Genomic DNA, 18,681 nt, shown 5'->3' on the forward strand with positions numbered 1-18,681 from the left:
AGAACTGTTTTTCACATTTTAAACAGTGACATCTGCATAATAAATAGTTTCACAGCAGTTTCAGATCAGCCTGTAACTCCTCTCCCCAAGACCACCTGGTGTATTGGTTGTGTCTAATATGCTTCTTTTTTTTCTATCACAACAAGAATATTTCACCAAAAAAAAAAAAAAAAAATTAGTCAATCCCATAGAACCACAATTCTCAAATGCTGAGAATGAGGTCATAGTCCAGGGCCTCCATGTCTGTTGGGCATGGCTCCTAGCTGCTCTTTTAGCTGGAACAGGCTTCTGTGATACTGTTTGGCAAGAAGTGGTAAATGATGAAAATTCTATGAGTGTCCAGGCCCTTAACCACAGGAGTGTCATACATAGGGACTTCTACCAAAATACACTAATTGAGATGGAGGACTTCCTGTTGACTGTAAGGGATTCAGGAGACTAAAAAGAGTTCCACAGTGCTGTTATGGATGTGGGGGCAAAAGTGGAGGATGACTAGATGATTTCAACTAGTGACACGAGGTTTGCAATTGAAATATATGTAAAATAATTAAAGCTTAAGGTTTTAATTAAGTTGAGGTACCATGACCATTTGCACATTGTATGGGCATGTATTTTTTTTGTTTTTTGTTTATATATATATATATATATATATATATATATATATATATATATATATATATATATATTACTGTAAAGGTTATTTGCATTTCTGTTTGTTTTATTCAGTTGTAGGTAGTGTATTGTAATAATTTTTGTGTATTTCTTCTATTTTTCAGTTTTCTTGGTGTATTCACAGGTGAGGCTGGCAACAACACTGTAGAATTCCATCCACCTGATTTTGGAAGACCAGAAACCCTTGATAGGAAGGCAGCAATGATCAGGCACAGTCTGGGGTCTTAGAGAGTATGTGTAACATGGAGGTTATGGTCCCAACATCCCCTCCCCACAGTATGGACACAGTCATTATGCCTATGCATGGAATCATCTGAGGGTGTACAGGCTGATGGTGACACAATTAATCAGGGTACTCTGGCTTCCGTAATTGTAGAGGTGGCAGAATATCTCCTTATCCTTTGTGAGGGTGAAGTACCTGGTGTTTCAGTAATTGTGTTCAGAGAAACCATGCTTACCATCCTCCCGCTGATGTTGATATGTCAATACCTGCCACCTAATGTGTGTGCAGGGCTGTTGTAGAGTCGCAGGCAAGGTCCACCAGGGCCTTGGAAGAGATAGTCAAAGTACTGCATGTCATGCATTCTGATGTACAAGACTGCAGAAACCATGCATGAGACTTCTTTGATAGGTTGAGTGAATGGATTGTGCAGTGCCTGTTATAGAATGTCTTCTGGGAAGGCACAATATCCACAAGGCTGATACATTATCAGATGTTAGAAGACATGTCCGTGGCAGATCATGTTCCTGCAGTGATACTACTTCCACTGCTCCTTCAGTGGTGGATGTCACAAAGCCCAGATGCTGTCAGCCACATGGCAGTGGTCATGGACATAGTAATGATGGCAGCTCATCCAGCAAACATAAGTCATATTCAGGTATACACCAACTTCTAGGCAGGGTCTTGGAACTAGCAGTGCAACTCTTGGCAGAGCTAGTTCACATGGTCAGGAGTGTCAGCCATGAACAGGACCCTCTACCATGCACTGTTAACATCTGTTGAGGATGCCAGGGCAGAGTGCTAGCACAAATGCTGTGGTTGTCTTCCTGCAGACCCACAGACAGAACACCTCACTTTGAGAATGAGACTTTGCACACAATTATAATATTATTTAAAGATGACTTTTTCACATCTGGAGATACTGTCTCTGATAGGACATGCTTGCTCTGACCTCTTCTCCTAAAACCACATGTATATACACACACACACACACACACACACACACACACACACACACACACACACACACACACACACACACACACACACACACCACACACCGTTTCTGTCATGTTTTGCCCTCCTGTAACACTTTCCCGCTATGTAAAGTGATAATAACCATGCCCTGCACTTTGCACAATTCTGTAATATGGAATTGCCTCTATCTGATATACAGAGTGGTCAGCTAATGCTTGTTTAGTCAAATGCATGTTTTCATCAGGATACATAGTCATTTTCAGTTTGTTTCAGTCTGATTAACTTCAATAGTGTTATTAGTTGTAGTGGTCAGAGTTTATTATTATTATTATTATTATTATTATTATTATTAGTAGTAGTAGTAGTAGTAGTAGTAGTAGTAGCAGGAGTAAGGTAGCATTACTTAGCTACTATTGCTTGCTCAGCCCCTTATGCAGGTGATGCTGAGATTGCCCTGACCATGCTGGGGTACCTAGCTCAGGTTGCTTATGTCTGATATGGATGGTGTGCAGACAATGAATGTTTTGGAGAAATTATTTTGTTATGTCTGCTATTGGCTTTAACCTTCTCATTTGTGTCCTAACGAATCCTGTTTTCATTTGTAGTAGAAAAGTTCTATAGCCATGATTAATCATCTGCCTGTGCAGAGTGATATTGCCCTACGTCATATAGATTTGTTTGACATGTGTCTGCTTATGCTTGATGCACAGGGTGAAAACATGATACAAAATCTTTTTCTTCTATTTAAAAGCTTCATAGCTGGTTTGGTCTGTATTTGTTGCATATATCTTTCATACATTGTAGTTTTCACATTTCTGTGATCATTCTTGGATTTTACTGAACTACAGAATATAAACATAAGTAAACATTATATGTTCATTACAGGTTCATGACTCACCTTTGTTACTGATGCTTTGAATGTCTTAGCTTGGGGCTGCTTATTTCTGATGCTCATATTATCCAGACAGTGCTTGAATAAGCATAAGCTGGTATGTTTGCATACATCAGTGTTACCATTTGTATGTGCTTATCTATTTTTTAATTAAATGGTGAGTGTGTGTGTTATTTGTTCCTGTTAGTCACTGCCATGGCAAATTGTGTATGCCTGCATCTGCCATGATCATCATCCCCAACTGCAGGTTCTTTATCTGACCCTTCATCTATGTCTGCTCCCTTGCCTATGATCCCGGGCCCTTAGAGTCACCCTGCTGCAACTCTTTTCTGAGTATATTGTTATGTAAGGTGGGACAGATAGTCTGTATGCTTCCAGTGGGGGTGGAATCATATTGCAGGGCATCTCCAGATATAACTAGACATTGGAACTGTGACTTGAGCAGCCAATACACATGCTATATGATATCTTTATCCTGTGCAAGTGCAGTGTTGTAACATTGTTCAGTAAGGTTGTATGGGGTTCTCATGAGAGTAATGAGCCAAAGTTCTAGTGCTCACCCTGCATCCTGCACTAGATGTCCACGTAGAAAATCCCCCTTGAAAAACTTAGGTACAAGTAAGTTACAGAAGTGCCTTATTTGGGAGTCATGGAAATTGCTAGGATAACCTGCACACACATTATTGATGATACCTTGTGCATTACAGACCTCCTGATGGTAGATGGAGCGATAACATTTTCATGTATGTACCTCCTTCCTTATTCATCTGGTGGAGCTTTTATTTCAATATGGGTACAGTCAATGGTACCCAGTATCAAAGGTAAATGTGCTATGAGACAGAAATGTTGCATGTTGGTAGCTCTTGTCTTCTGGGGATTGTGTTAACCAGACATGTCCCTCACACATTGCAACATTTCATTGAAAAACTGGTGGAGTACTATTGATGCAGAGGCCTGTGAAACTCCCCACTATGTCCCTGTGGATCACTGAAAAGTCACCGTAGCTAGTATATGTAAAGCTACATATACCTTGATTTTCACTGGGATGAGTTTTTCATGATTCCCATGGGATCTCAGGTAAGTACAGCAAATGCCCACTATGTATTCTATAGTATCCCTGTCCACTCTGTAGCACTCTATTATTTCTATTTCATGTAGTCTACGGTTGGCCAAACATTTTCTGAACACCCTATGCCTTCTAGTCCAAGGTCGGTCAGTAATAACAGCAGCAACAGCACCTTGTGCACCTAAGCATTTGTAATGACTCTAGCAACTCTGAACATTTTTCAAAGTTTCCCTGTGGCTGTATTCCAGCATGTGTTGGAATTTAGAGCTAAAATAAGCGTGGCATCTTTGTGCTTATTTTATAGGTTCATAGGTTCATAGGTTCATACTAGGCTATCTGCCCTAGGGCATTTATAAGCCTAGCCAGAGTGTGTGTGGCTTTCGCCACCCCTTAGGATGAGAATACTATACCCATTAGTTTGCTGTGCCTCTGTCCAGCAGTGACACAGAGATGATTCCCGGGGTAAACCTACGATCTCCCATCCACTCGTCAAGATTTCTCCTGAACAGAGTCAGTGAGAGGCTCTGCCTCACATGGACTGGGATTCTGTTCCATAGTGTAGGGAGTCTCTGGGTGATGAATCTGTCCCTCCAGCACGTCCTATTTATATCCGTGTTGAGGTTTAAGTCTCTTGCTCTCGTGGCTCTGGTGGATTTGGATTTTTTGAGGTGGAGCATGTCCATTAATTCCGGGTTGCACATGGCCTTGTATGTCAGGCACAGATCACCTCTGAGCAGATGGTATGCGACTGAATAGAGCTGGAGTTTCTTCAGTCGGGCAGCGTATGACATATGTTTGAGCCCCTTTATCCTTTTGGTGAGGAACTTTTGGGGTCTTTCCAACTGCTGCAGGTGTCGGGTAAGGTACATTCCGAATGGGGCGTTGTACTCAATCATTGGTCTGATAAGTAAAGAGTACAGGGGTACAATGACCTCTCCTGATCTGGATGAGAATCCCTTCATGATCAGGTGGGCAATGTAGAAGGTCTTCCTAACCACTTTGGCAATGTGAGTATCAAAAGAGAGGTTACTGTCAACTTGGGTCCCCAGGTCCCTGATAACTTCTTCCGTGTTTAATGGATTACCACCTATGTGGCAAGTAGGGGTTACCTTGTTTTTCCCAAAGGGTATGACTATACATTTTTTGGCATTTAGCTTAAGGCCATGGCTCTGGCACCAGTTATCCATTTCTATGAGACCTCTCTGGAGGATGTCTGTGTCTGATGGAGTGTCAATTATGGTGCCCAGTTTGCAGTCATCTGCAAATTTTGTCAGCCACAATCCCCCTATGTTTGCCTGCACTTCAGAAAAATAAATGCCGAACAAGAGGGGGCCCAGGACTGAGCCCTGTGGGACACCGCTCATGACCGGCTTAGAGTCAGACATGGCACCAGCAACTCTAACCCTGTGGGTTCTGTCCTTGAGCCAGTTTGCAACCTATCTTGTGACATATGGGTTTACATCTAAGCTGGTGAGCTTTTCTATGATGCCCGAGTGGGGTATTGTGTTGAACGCTTTTGCTAGGTCAAGGTAGGCTGTGTGAACTGCCTTACCCTCATCAATGGCCTTAGTGACTGTTTCGAAAAAGTCGACCAAGTTCAAGAGGCAGGATCTGCCCTTGACAAAGCCAAATCGGGTAGGATCCAGTGTCTGTAGGTCCCCAATGTCTTTATTTATGAGTTCCATTATGATCCTCTCCATAGCTTTGCAGACAAGGCTCGTCAAGCTTATGGGGCGGTAAGTTCCAGGGTCCGTAGAAGCACCGCCTTTGTGGAGTGGGACCACAGTTGCCGTATGCTATTCTTTGGGTACGTATCCTGCAGTAAGGCTAAGATTAAACAGCAGCCTTATGTGTGGGTTTAGTTCCTCATTGAGTTCGTGTAGCACACAGCCGGGGACACCGTCCGGTCCCATTGATGCTGTGTTTTTTGCTTTAGAGAGAGCAGCTCTCACCTGGGCATCTGAGATGTTTGAGAGGTGAGACTCTGGTGGGATAGATATTTTTCCTTTTGGGGGGGAGGGAGGGGAGAAATTAGCACTGAACCTGTCTGCCAGTATGTTGGCAATGTCTGTGGGTTCAGTGATTTTTGTATCATTTTGGACTAATTCTGAGCATATCTGGGAGTTTCCACCCAGGCGTCTCTGAATCTCTCTGCCATGCTTGTTTGCTTCATAAGTATGCACCTCAGCTATTTATATACACATTTGCATATTTGGGGGCTAGCCCTTGTTTTGTAGCTATCCACAATGTGTATTACTCTTCCTGAATTGCAAACAGCTCACTCGATGTGCAAAAGAGCTTAGTGCAATGTACAGCCATTCATGAATCCAGGCCCATGACTTCACAAAAAACAATTTTCATGATAAGTAATTATACTGCATACATACCTATTACATATTAAATGCACCTAGTATTAGCACTTTATAAAGCATTGCCACATTTTTCTATTTCAGGTTGTCAGAAATAGAAACTATAAGGTTCTCACTGTCACAAATTTTCCTATAAAAAACATGTCACACATACAATATGCTAAAGTTATCTTTGAAAGCGTAGTGAACTTGCCAAACTTAATTGTGACACTTGTTTGCAGTGCATCTGAAAATTGTTAAAATTAACAGTATAGCTTGTCCTTAATTTAAATTATTTGTGATTCTTGAAATACATTTGGGACTTGCACTCTGGTTTTATATCAGTCAAGAAAGTCAAGACTTGTAAGATTTCTGAAAATGAAAAAAAAGACTACTGTGATCCAAATATAGCACAAGGGTTAAAACCAGTCAGCTTAATGAAAGGTGACAGCAGCATGTTTTGTGGCTAAATGAAATTTTACCTTTTATTAAATAAGCTGATTTCTTCAATATCTATGTAGATGAAATAAAATATTCACTGGAAGTCAGATATTCATAGCCTGCTTCAAAACTTTGAATCAATAAGTCCGAATGAATCATTGCTGACAGGTCTTTCAGAGCTTAGAATATTTTTAAATAATTGGGAATGATTTATTTATTTCTTACCTTACTTCTGGACACACATTATTCAGGCATGACTTCAGAAGGAAAATATGACAGGAAGAAATTGCTTCAAAGAATAAGTAACAGAATGTATTTTTAGAAATGTGTAGAGATACCTACATGCTGATACTGATACAAATGTGTGCAGTTTCAAGAATAACAAGCATTTTTCAATTATATATATTTAAAAGATTTATTATAATACTATATTAAAATATTCAACAACGGTTCACTTTTAACAATAACAGTTTGACTGCATGGTAGTAGTGAAATACAATTTTATCTCTCTCTCTCTCTCTCTCTCTCTCTCTATATATATATATATATATATATATTCATAATGAGTCTACTTCACATGACTAAAAACTCAAAATACTGTATTTCATCTGACTGAGACCACAATCCGTAATTTTCAAAATACCAAAAACTCATTTGACTGGTATCATTAAAATAAAAGCTTACAATGCGGAATTTCAACATACTGAATTTTAGGCCATAGCTGTGCTGTGTGTTTCCTTCACCTGTGACTTTCTTGTAATAACAAAAGATTACTGTATCTTAAAGTATCAACTGTCAGAATACCAATAGTAGCATAGAAGGCAGTGTTGTAGTGTTTCTAAATGTGGGTATGTCTCTACATTTTAATGGAGGTATCTAAAGTAATATGGCAAATGATCTGTGTGCTCCCAGCAGTAGTGGCAGTGTGTACAGTACTGTAAGATAAGTAAAAGCATATGCCCTTTTATCCACTGTAGTGTGATCCTGGAGTTAATATATATAGTTGGGTGTGGGGAGATTAGCCCCCTACCTAGTTTGGTTTTATATTGTCCGGTTTCTGCTAAGAGGCTAAATAAGTAGTTTTTAAGTTTTGAAAAGAGTTAGTCCTTGGTGTTATAAGTGTGCATGTCTATGGCTTAAAATTTGTATTTTGAAATTCAGCATTGTATGCTTTCAGTATAATGAGACTCAGTCAAATGGCTTTTCAGTATTTTGAAAATTAGGTACTGTCGTGTCAGTCAAATGAAATTCAGTATTTTGAGTTTTCAGTTATGTGAAGTAGAATTATATAATATATATATATATATATATATATATATATATATATATATATATATATATATATATACATATATACGCACACACACACACACACACACACACATATAAATATTATATATATATATATATATATATATATATATATATATATGGTTTTTTTTTTTAAATATATCTTTTGCTATAACAAAATCTATGATCTGTAAAGAAAAGGCATGCAGCATACATTAATAATGAAATGCATTTGTTTATATTCAAAAGGAAATGCAAAAAATGTCCTTGAATAATTGTAATTTAGAATTTAACAACTAGTTAAGTACATGCTCTAAACTCATGCAACAGCAATTTTATTTACATACAAATTAACAATGGAACAGAAGGTAATCCTAAGGACATTTAGCAACATTTCTTCTGCTCTGTCTTGTCCCATTTGTTTAATAGCAATCGTTGTATACACCTACAGCCAAATTCAAAAAAGACTACATGGTCCATTTACACTGTGTGCACTTCGCTGCACAATGCACACACAGTAGCGCACCACATTGGATTCAGTAAGTGGCGAACACCACCTTGCAAACAAGGTAAACACCATGACTTGCTAATTACAATATAAGCTGCTGAATTGTATGCTGATAAACAAATCCAACATGCAGGAGCTATTCAACAAGCTATACAGCAACCATGTAGACTCAGTGCTGGTTTTCCCTGTGAATTCCAAAATTTATTGAAATACAGCTGCAGAAAGGACTCTATACAGGAACAATGTTACGGGGCTGTTATTGCTTTCATTCATTTGTAGGTGCAACAGGCTGAAGTCCATGCTGCTGCTGCTAATAGACTTAAGCCGAGAAGGAGAATAGTTTTCAGATGCCATTTAACTCATCTTAACCTACATGACATGGAAACTGTTGAGCGCCACAAGGCAGATAGAGACATACTACAGGAACTCTCCCAACTGTATCAGATGTTCACTGGGGGGATATCCCACAGGGTCATTTACTGGGAGTTGCAGGTTATGCACTGGAACCTTGGCTGATGACATCCATCAGAAATGCACACACACACTTACTGGAGAATGCTATAATGATGCACTCTCAAGCTAGAAATATCATAGACTGAGTGTTTGGGCTTCTGAAGTCATGGTTTCAGTGCCTAGATACATCTGGGGAAGCTTTGCAGTACAATACATGGACATGTACTGAAATATTCAGAGTATGTGCCTTGCTACACAACACCATCCTGAGAAAACAACTTCAACAGGATCAACAAGGGGAAGAAGCACACATCCCACCACCAATTCCAAGGTCACCACATCAACATGCAGATGAGGACTCAGAGGGGGAACTGCTAGCTGCTTTGGGTGTGGGCAGGCATGGGTCTATATTATATCGACGAACTTTGAAATGTTTGAACGATGTAATATCGAACACAAATGTTCGAAACCTGAAAATAATGAAGCCACGGCACATCGATTTTTTTTTTCCCAGGGAAAAAAATTGGTGGGCCATTTTCAGGGCTTTGCTGTTTCCTCCACTGTGGTGTGATCTCAGAGTTGGTATATTTAAGTAGGCTGGGTGTTGGGGGGTGAATCCCCCCACTTTAGTTTAAGTTTAAGGTTGCAGGTTTTTTTTTTTTTGTTAGGGATCAGCGATTTTTTTTTTCCCTGGGAAAAAAATCACTGTTCTGTGTGTTCGCTAATTTACTGTTTTGGACATTTGGGTTCAATATTACATCGTTGGACATTTCGAAGTTCGATGATGTACTATAGACCTGGCAAACATAGGTGTTCTCAGTATGCCCTCACATTGGCTAAAAGACAATGCATAGCACACCCACTCACCACCTAAAGGCCTAAAACCTTCCTCCTACACATTACATATACTAACATTGATGCCAGACAACTCTCACAACCTTTACTTCCCCATGTATTGGCTGTGTACTGCTTGCATCAGACAGAGTTAGCCCTGAACTAAAACTTTTGAAACTGCTGCATTTACAAGGTAAGTGTTGAACCTGGAGTGTATTGCGTAATAATATGAATGAGTGACATATCCTTGTATTTCATTACCTGGTACTGTAAGCAAATCAAAGGTGGAAGATTTGTACATAAATTACTTTAACATATGAAAGCAGAGACTTATTTGACTTATATGTATCCATTATTAAGTAGCAGGCCTCAGGCATCAAAGACTCACACAATCTTACCTCTCAAAGTTACTGATGATCACTGCACAATTTAGTACCATAAGTTTGTACTGGAAAACCAGTAAAGAGGGAAATTAGAAAGTAATGATGCACATTGCAGTTTCAGACTTCACAGCCTTACAGGATCATTCACAATAAAGTTGGGAAATTATGATGCTACCAACTGTCTAACTTTCTAAGGTCAATATAAACCAAAGCTACAATTACCAATTCAACACCACAAATGCAGATATACTAAGCACTAAGTCAGCTATACACCCTTAACATCAGACACAATGCTTATGTATCCTTGAATGCAAAAGACAGAAAAAAAAGGGATATGGCACAATTGTTGGGGGGGGGGGAGCCTAGGCTGACACAAAAGGTCGGTGAATGTGTGTGAGTAAGAAAGAGAAGCAGGCAAGCATTTGGATAAACCAACAAATGGCCAGTGAGACAAAATGAATTTTAAACTGCACGGCTGAACCATGTAACTGCTGTTTGTGTCTGTAGGGGTCCTTCAGGTGAAAAGTGTGTGTGAGTGTCTCATGAGTACAGCCAAGCTCTGTGCTAGCTCTATATCTTGGTATGTCAGCCAGTTGTGAGCCATGCATGGTCGAGGTGGCAGTTCATCATTGTTGTCCCCAACCAGGGTGTGGACAGCTCAACCACTGATTGAGCAGTGGAAATACCACCACTATGGAAGCATGATCAGGCACGGCCACATTTGCTAACAGCAGATGATGTGGCTGACCTATGCCCATGAGAATGCCATTTGTCTCCCAGCAGATATTCCATCACAGGCACTGCTCAGTCCATGACAGAGAACCCTCATTTCATCACACACCCCTCTCGTTTCAATCCATTGAATCTGCAACATGGTGGAGGCTGTCACACATATCAGCCTGTGTTACATCTACTATCCTGAGCATTTGACTGGTGCATCTATGGGAACATGCCTGTACCTCCATAATGGCCCTAATCATACATTGAGTGGCATGTGAAGAGACACCTGAATCAGGCGGAGAAGGGACAGTAGGCCTCCCCTGAGCCCTCCAATCAACCCTCCTGCATGGCACCTAGCTCAAACTTTGGCTATAACTAGAGTCAACAGGTGCTAAAGTGACAGTAACCACACTTCCCTGATCATTGGCTTTACCCTCCACCTGTCCAATATCTGAGGGCTCACTGGACTGTGTAAGAGTAGGCCTATTGGCTATATCCAATGGAATATCAGGGGATGGCTGTATGTCAACCTCAGAGTCAGATTTGACCTCTGAGGTTGACATACAGCCATCCTCTGCAATTCCATCAGACACAGGCAATAGGCATACTCCTACCCATTCCAGTGAGCCCTCAGATATTGGACAAGGTAGGAGTAGGCCTACTGAAATGGGTAGGAGTAGGCCTACTGACTGTGTCTGATGGAATTATAGGGGATGGCTGTATTTCAACCTCACAGTCAGATTCAAACTCTGCACCCCTCTGACTCTGCTTCTGTTTGGCCACTATTAACATCAGAGTCTGCTGATACACTGACATCAGGTGGTAGACTGTCAGGATCACCTGTGATAAAAAGCAACAAACACAGGAGAAAATTAATACCTACACTACTATAGTCCAATATATGCTACCAAACTAAAAGTGGTGGCACTATTACATATAGTACAGCAATACACACAACATTCCTGACATCAACATCACACACTAAAATATTTCTTTAAATTGCTCATCAGTACGGACATAAAAATGCTGGGCTTACTATCTGCAGATGAGTTTATCCTCTGCAAGACAAGTAGCCTTGGAAAAAGTTATGCAAAAGTAAGGGCAACATCATCACAATTAACAGTAACACAGGGGGTAATACTTTCACCCTCTTTATATGTATGTTAACTATACTTTCAAGAAGAACTTGGATGACAACTCCAACCTAAGCTAATCAGTCGGAATGTATTGTTGACTGTAGTCATCTTAAATCCCCTCCACAAAAAAAATATTCCTACAACACAGAAGTAATTTATTGATTTCATTTGTTTTACTATACAAAAGTATTCAACAATTGAGATACCAATGCCTACCTGGAAGCTCCTCCTGGAACATGCTTGCTGTCCTCGTAACTGTTGCACCAGCATCAAAGACATGGCATACTGCACATTTCTTGGAGCTGTCTGGATCCATGAAAGTAGACAGGAACTCTTCATTTGGTGTTAGTGGTGGCTGCATGGTAGGCTCTCCCCCACTACCCATCCGATCATGGCCCACAATGGCTGATCTCCTTCGTGCAGATGTGATCATGTCAGTGGGTCCTATGGCGCACCTGCTCATATGTCCTACTGTGGCTACCCAAGGCATTAACATCATCCACAATTTGCTGCCAAATTTGCATTCAGTGTGCCATATCTCCCCATCACCTTTCAGGTAGGAAGGCACCATGTTACCTAAAAGCATCCACTGTCACTAGATTTTCAACATCAGTGAAGGGCAGTCTTCGAGGATTGACATGCCTGGGTAGTATACTCCTAGGTGTCCTATTAGAAAGATAATACACATAAGTAGCACATAACTACAAAATAACTGTTCTCAGTTAAAACAGAAAAAGGTAGCATCTCAGTATTACCCACTGGAGAAACATAAAACAGTCTAGAGATGTGAAATGTGAACAACAGGCTGGATGCAAAAAAAGGAAAGTAACAATAGCAACATATCCTTGTTTGTACCATAACAGAAACACAGCTTTGCTCCCCCCAAAAGAACAGGCAAATGCCACATTTTGCTAGCAAACCATCTTTGAAATGCTAAAAGTGCTATAAAATGAACTTTCCCTGATACAGTTGTACATATTTATCATAGAGCATTCCATTTTATGGTACGGGCAATCATGTGTACCTGTGAAATGCCTTGGCAAGCATACCCATGGTATCAGTAGACTTCTAACTAATGCATACAGATAAAAGTGTAAAAGCCTTTGCTTCAAACATTTTTTAATTATATTCCAGCATATGCAGTATGTAGCTGACAACATGCAAACATACCTTCTGAAGTTCAATAATCCTCTGTGCAGATATATCCCAAACTTATAGCCTTTGTTAATTTTTTCTCCACATAAACCAGTCTCCTCACCTTTAGTTTGCATAGCAACACTGTTGCCTTTTTATATTATGTATATTCAGGGCTGTTAGCACAGTGAATATACAAATGAGGTGTGAACTGATTAGAATTGTTGAATCCCAAAGACTTAGCTCCCTATAGGAAATGTAAACATAGTGCAAGCACTCCCTCAGTGTTTGTTTTTAATGGATTGCAACTGTGAATGATTACTGGTTGGAAAAAGGGAAACACAACAGCATTTTAGACTGCCTTAGATCCAATGAGTATGTCAGGTTAAACTTACAAAGTGTTAGATGTAAGGTTGGAAATGTAAGTAAGCAGCACACAATCCACAGGTTGAGTTCATTAATATCCAACCTCCTCTTCATTTGTTGGCAACTGCATATGACATTATTTCCAGATAATATCCTCACACATTTTAAGGCCAATGATATAGAATGGCTTACAGACTGCATGCCTTGGACTACTGGTCAGATAAATGAAGAATGACAAACAAACACAGACAGGTAAGACAGAGATATGTATTTACAAGAACTAATCATAACTGGTTGTGTGATCACTTAGTGCACTACATCCAAAAGTAATACATGTATAGATAACAGTTGAATGGTTTCATACTAGTATAGATTATATTGCATTTGGTTATATGCAGAATGATTTCAGTTCCTTGGTGCAAAGCTGTTTGTGTGGCAAACAGGGATAAGGCACCCATCCTGTGTTCTAAAGGTTCATTGAAGTGAGAGTCCAAATCCAGATCTATGTAGAAATATTTCATGTGAACAAGCATTTTCTAGTGTGTATGTCATAGACTGATTTTCCTCATTTCAACTACTTGTCCCTTTTTTTCTTTTTTGCCCTTTTCTGTCTTGCTTTTTTTGGGGGGGGTAGTGTTTGTGTGATGTGGCTCATACCTCACTCACTGGAATGGAAGAAATGAATGTCAGGTTTGGCTCTGCTTATCTCATTTGCCAAATGGTGGCAGTATGCAAATTACACAGCTGGACCAACCAGGAAGCAGACAGGACTTAGGCAGCCAAAAATAGAAATCAGATATATTCAATTAGTTATGTTGGGCACTGCACAAACAACTAAGTGGTGTTGCGTGGCAGTTAACACAGAGACCTTAAGAATGAATAATAAATTAGGAAATGTCATGGAGCTATTCCTGTGGCAGCAGGTGTAAGTGTAAGGCTGGAGTACAGATGGTCCTGGGTTCTAGTACAGTGTGTGCAACATTTGTTTTTTCACTGTTGTGACAGTGCAGTTTATAGCAATGAACTGAAACATAGACAAGTGTTATTTCAATTTTCTTGTAGAAATAGATGTAAGCTTAGGACTGACATACACATAGATCTGGGCTCTAAGGCAGATTTTTCCATACACTTTTACTGTTGTTCTACTTCCCATTATATTCTTTCTCACTTGTAGCACTTTAGATAGTGAACCTGCTATAAATTATATGCATGAGGGATGAGACACCATTATTGTGTTTTCAGATGTATGACTGCGGGTATACTGTGTACTATATTTTTGTAAGAATAATTCTGCTATATGGACTTGCATGGGCTTCACATTTGCCTAAGACACATACACAGATGGTTTTATATCCAATAACCTTGTCAAGTCAGACACATACACGTGTAACAGCTGAAATTGTCACCTGTATTTAAGTATGATCCCTGACCATATCTAAGCAGCACTTCTTCTGTGGCAAAAGTAGAAAATTGCCTGTGTGGAATAAATGGTTTTGTCCATTATGCCTAGGTCTGAATCCCAAAGTGTAAAAAACAATGTTCTCAGTATATAAAAGTAAAAACAAATGTGTCAGATCTTTACTATTATGCCTCCAGTGCATGTCTGCAAACCTAACTCACCTAACATTTACCTTCCAATTTCCAATATATATTTCCAAGATACATCAGTAGATGCCCTCACACTAAAGCCAAGTGTCAGAATAAACTTTCAGTTGCAACTATTAAATTCTTTACTGCTTAGCACTGCTGCTCTCTGCTTCCATCACTCAAACACATTGCTTGGGTGTGCTCATTCCCAGTAAATGTGATAACTGGAATTGGTAGGAAAGTATCAGTTGCCAGTGCTCTAGGTCTGCTGGTAGACATGGCTGGTGTTATTGGGGTAGGTGCCAAATTTAGAGCACAGAGGTGAGGTTTCCAGGAGTCCAGGATACTTATTTGACTCCTCGTAAAGCACCGGAGCCAAAGGCTTCTGCAGGGATCTATTCTGACTCCCAGTACAAGTCTGAGGCAGGGAATAGTTTAGCCCAGGCTGTATCCAGTGTCACTGATATACTGTGCACTGGACAGCAATGTAAGCATCATTTTAATGACCTACAGAGGAGAAAGAGGGATACTCTCAACCATTAGTTGGAGGAATTTAGGATGGTGGACATCCCACAGCTCTGTTAGTATCAAGTAAAGAGAGTACTTGTAAGACTCAAAAAGCTTAATATAGGCAAGACTGATATGAATAATACTCTTCTGTTTTTTTTTTTTTCTGTTCTTTCCCCAGCTTACAGGCATTAGAAATTCAATGTCTGGGCCCATGAAGCTAGATTGGAGAGGATGAGGGAAGCAAGTGGTATGTATGCAGTAGAAGAGAAGTGTTATTGTAGCATTAACAGTTAAAGATAGCTTTTTGGGTATTTTATACAGTTGTATCAAATTGAGCATGCATGGTATACATTCATATGTACAAAATCAGATTTCTGAGTGTGCTTAAATGCAAACCATTTAGCTGAATTCCACCATGCCAACTTCCCTAAACGTCATAAAAAATATTGAATTTTGACATTCCCGCTTGCTCCACCACTGACATGAGTGTTACCACGGGTCAAAAAGGGGGCGGGTTTTGCAATTCGGCGCTTCGTTTTTTGTAATTTTCAAATTTCGGGATTTGCAGTTTGCGGTAGCAGTGTCGAAGATGTGGCTGTCGAACGTATGAAGGTATACCGAGCATGCATATCCCAACTGTAAAATCAAGTATGATACTTTAGGTTGTAGCACAAACCATTTTAAGAGTCCAATATTACACTTTAGTCAGAAGTTGTAAGTTCAAATACCACAAACCACAATGATACAATACTGCTATTTCTTCAATAATATTTACATTAACTTAAAAACTCTATATCAGCGGCACACATGCCCTGCTGTAAATTGTAATCTGTATAACTGGAACATGCATATGTGCAATATATGCACATTTCAAGGATTACTTGTAGCAATCTGTAGTATAGTATGTATCTGTTAGAATGTATACTTAAATGTAAAACTTAAGATAAAAGAGTTGTATAATTGTATTAATGCAGTTTATGTCACATATGATGGTACTAATTTTATCTCTGTTTTTTCTCTCAACTCAACCCTTATCTCACTTTTTATTTTCTTTATTTTATATTATTTTTTAAATATTTGTTTTATTTATTTTATTTTATTTTTAGTCTTATGTGTCATCATAATGTGTCTATGTTATCCATGTGTACCACATCACTGAATGCTCCACAGCACAGCAAAGAAGGCTAACCCCTTTTGATCAGCCTACCACTGCTCCATCGGCTCCAGCTCCGATGCCGTGCAGGTCTGGGAGCCAACCTGCCAGCACTGCCTCTGCTGCCCCTGTACTACCTGCACCCTCAAGTAGTCCTGCCCCGGAGGCTGATCCAATGGTACCCTGCGGGAGCTGTGGTGGAAGTGGTCACTGCAGAAAGTTGCCAGGGATGGTACATAGGGTCATGCACTGCACCATTGGTACATGCCTACACAAGGTGGAGAGGATGCTCTCCCTCATGTTCAATAGGAGGAGATGTCAAGCACTCCAGCTACCAGTGGAGTAAGCTTGATGGTCATAGGCCTGGGTTGTCCCCTCCCTCACCCCAATCATAGTGTCCATCAAACTTTTGTGTCCATCATCCCTGTTTTGCTTGTCTTCTCTGTCTGCAATTGCTTCTTCACTTACCCAACTTACATAAACCAGACATACATATGTCCATTCCACAACAGTCCTTTCTCTATCTCTCTGAAATAAAGAATAAATGAGCACCTGCCCCATAAAAAACAAAACTGTCCCATACATAGCTCTCCATTTTGCACGCATCTTCTTGACACACATGATTCAGTCCAATTGGCTATACAACATGATTGCATTATGGTCACCCCTCTTAGTGGAGGTGACAGTTCAAATTCAATTAATATTCTGCACAAATTTTCAGTTTACACTGTTAAAGAAATGGATAGCTATGGTTCTTTTCTACCTCCCTCCTGCACACTCCTTTATTGCTTTCTGTTTGTTCTTCAACCTCCTTTACCCCCTTTTTGCCACTTTCCTATATACCCCATTTATACCACTTTAATCTGGTCAAAAATAGAATCACACTCAACACACATAAGTAGCAGAAAAGGCAATGGATCCCTTCCCTTTTTGGGCTCCATGTTTGCGCAGAGGTGTGCATCAAGCACCAATGAGCTGCGACAGTGAGAAGTGGCAAAATGCTGCAGTTACCTCCATGCAATGCTGCTTTAACCCACTGTGCTAAGTCAACACACAGCAACACATGTACTATAAAGAATGCATGTCAGTGCATTATCAATGTTTATTTAAAAGAATTTGAAAGTATTAGATTGACCTGGATTCAAATCCAGTATCATCTGGGCTCAAAAAGAACTGTGTTAGTGCATTTATACCTGCTGCACAGAGTCATTTAAGCAGCAGGTGTGTTTCATACACTCAATACTAACTCTCAGGCATTAGCAATGTGGCTCGCATTTGCACACTGCTTAGCTTTGTGCAAACATGAATACTACTGGAAATGTGGATCTTGTATGCAGGGAAACGTTGCCAACTGTTGTACAAACTACTGCTAGGTGCACTATGAAAAAGGAAATATTATCATGTATTACTGCTGTTTACTGTTTATTTCCTGTCCATGACATGAAATTACATGTGGCAACTCAACAAACTGACGGCCATATCTAACAATATGTCACATATTTATAATACAGCCATGTGTTGCCTCCCCCCAGGCACTACAAACCTGCTGTCTCAGTACTTTTTCCACACATATATCACTTAAACTACAGCAATAAATATCTGATGTAGTGTGATATGCAATGCACATCAATCCGGTGACATGCAGAACTAGAACTATTGACCCATAAACCTAAAAAGATTTATCTGCAAGGCTAGGGAAGGAATCAGCATGGACCTTATCCACAGGGACATAGGTGACTTTCAACACCCTTGACTTGACACATGTTGGTTCTGTCAAGAGTAGGTCTACTTATTAAACCTAGTGGACTTCTTTGATACTGAACCCAAAGACTTGGATGAGGGACAACATGACATACCACTTATGATGAGTTATACAAGCCCTTTGACACTATCCCCCAGTCATGTATCATAAAGAGAATCTCCCATCTGAAAATTAACCCATGCATTACTAGATGGATAGCCAAGTGGCTCACTGAGAGAACACATATGT

The sequence above is a fragment of the Protopterus annectens genome, chromosome 3.part0, assembly GCF_019279795.1.
Source record: "Protopterus annectens isolate FY-2018-M chromosome 3.part0, PAN1.0, whole genome shotgun sequence".
Taxonomy (NCBI): Eukaryota; Metazoa; Chordata; order Ceratodontiformes; family Protopteridae; genus Protopterus; species Protopterus annectens.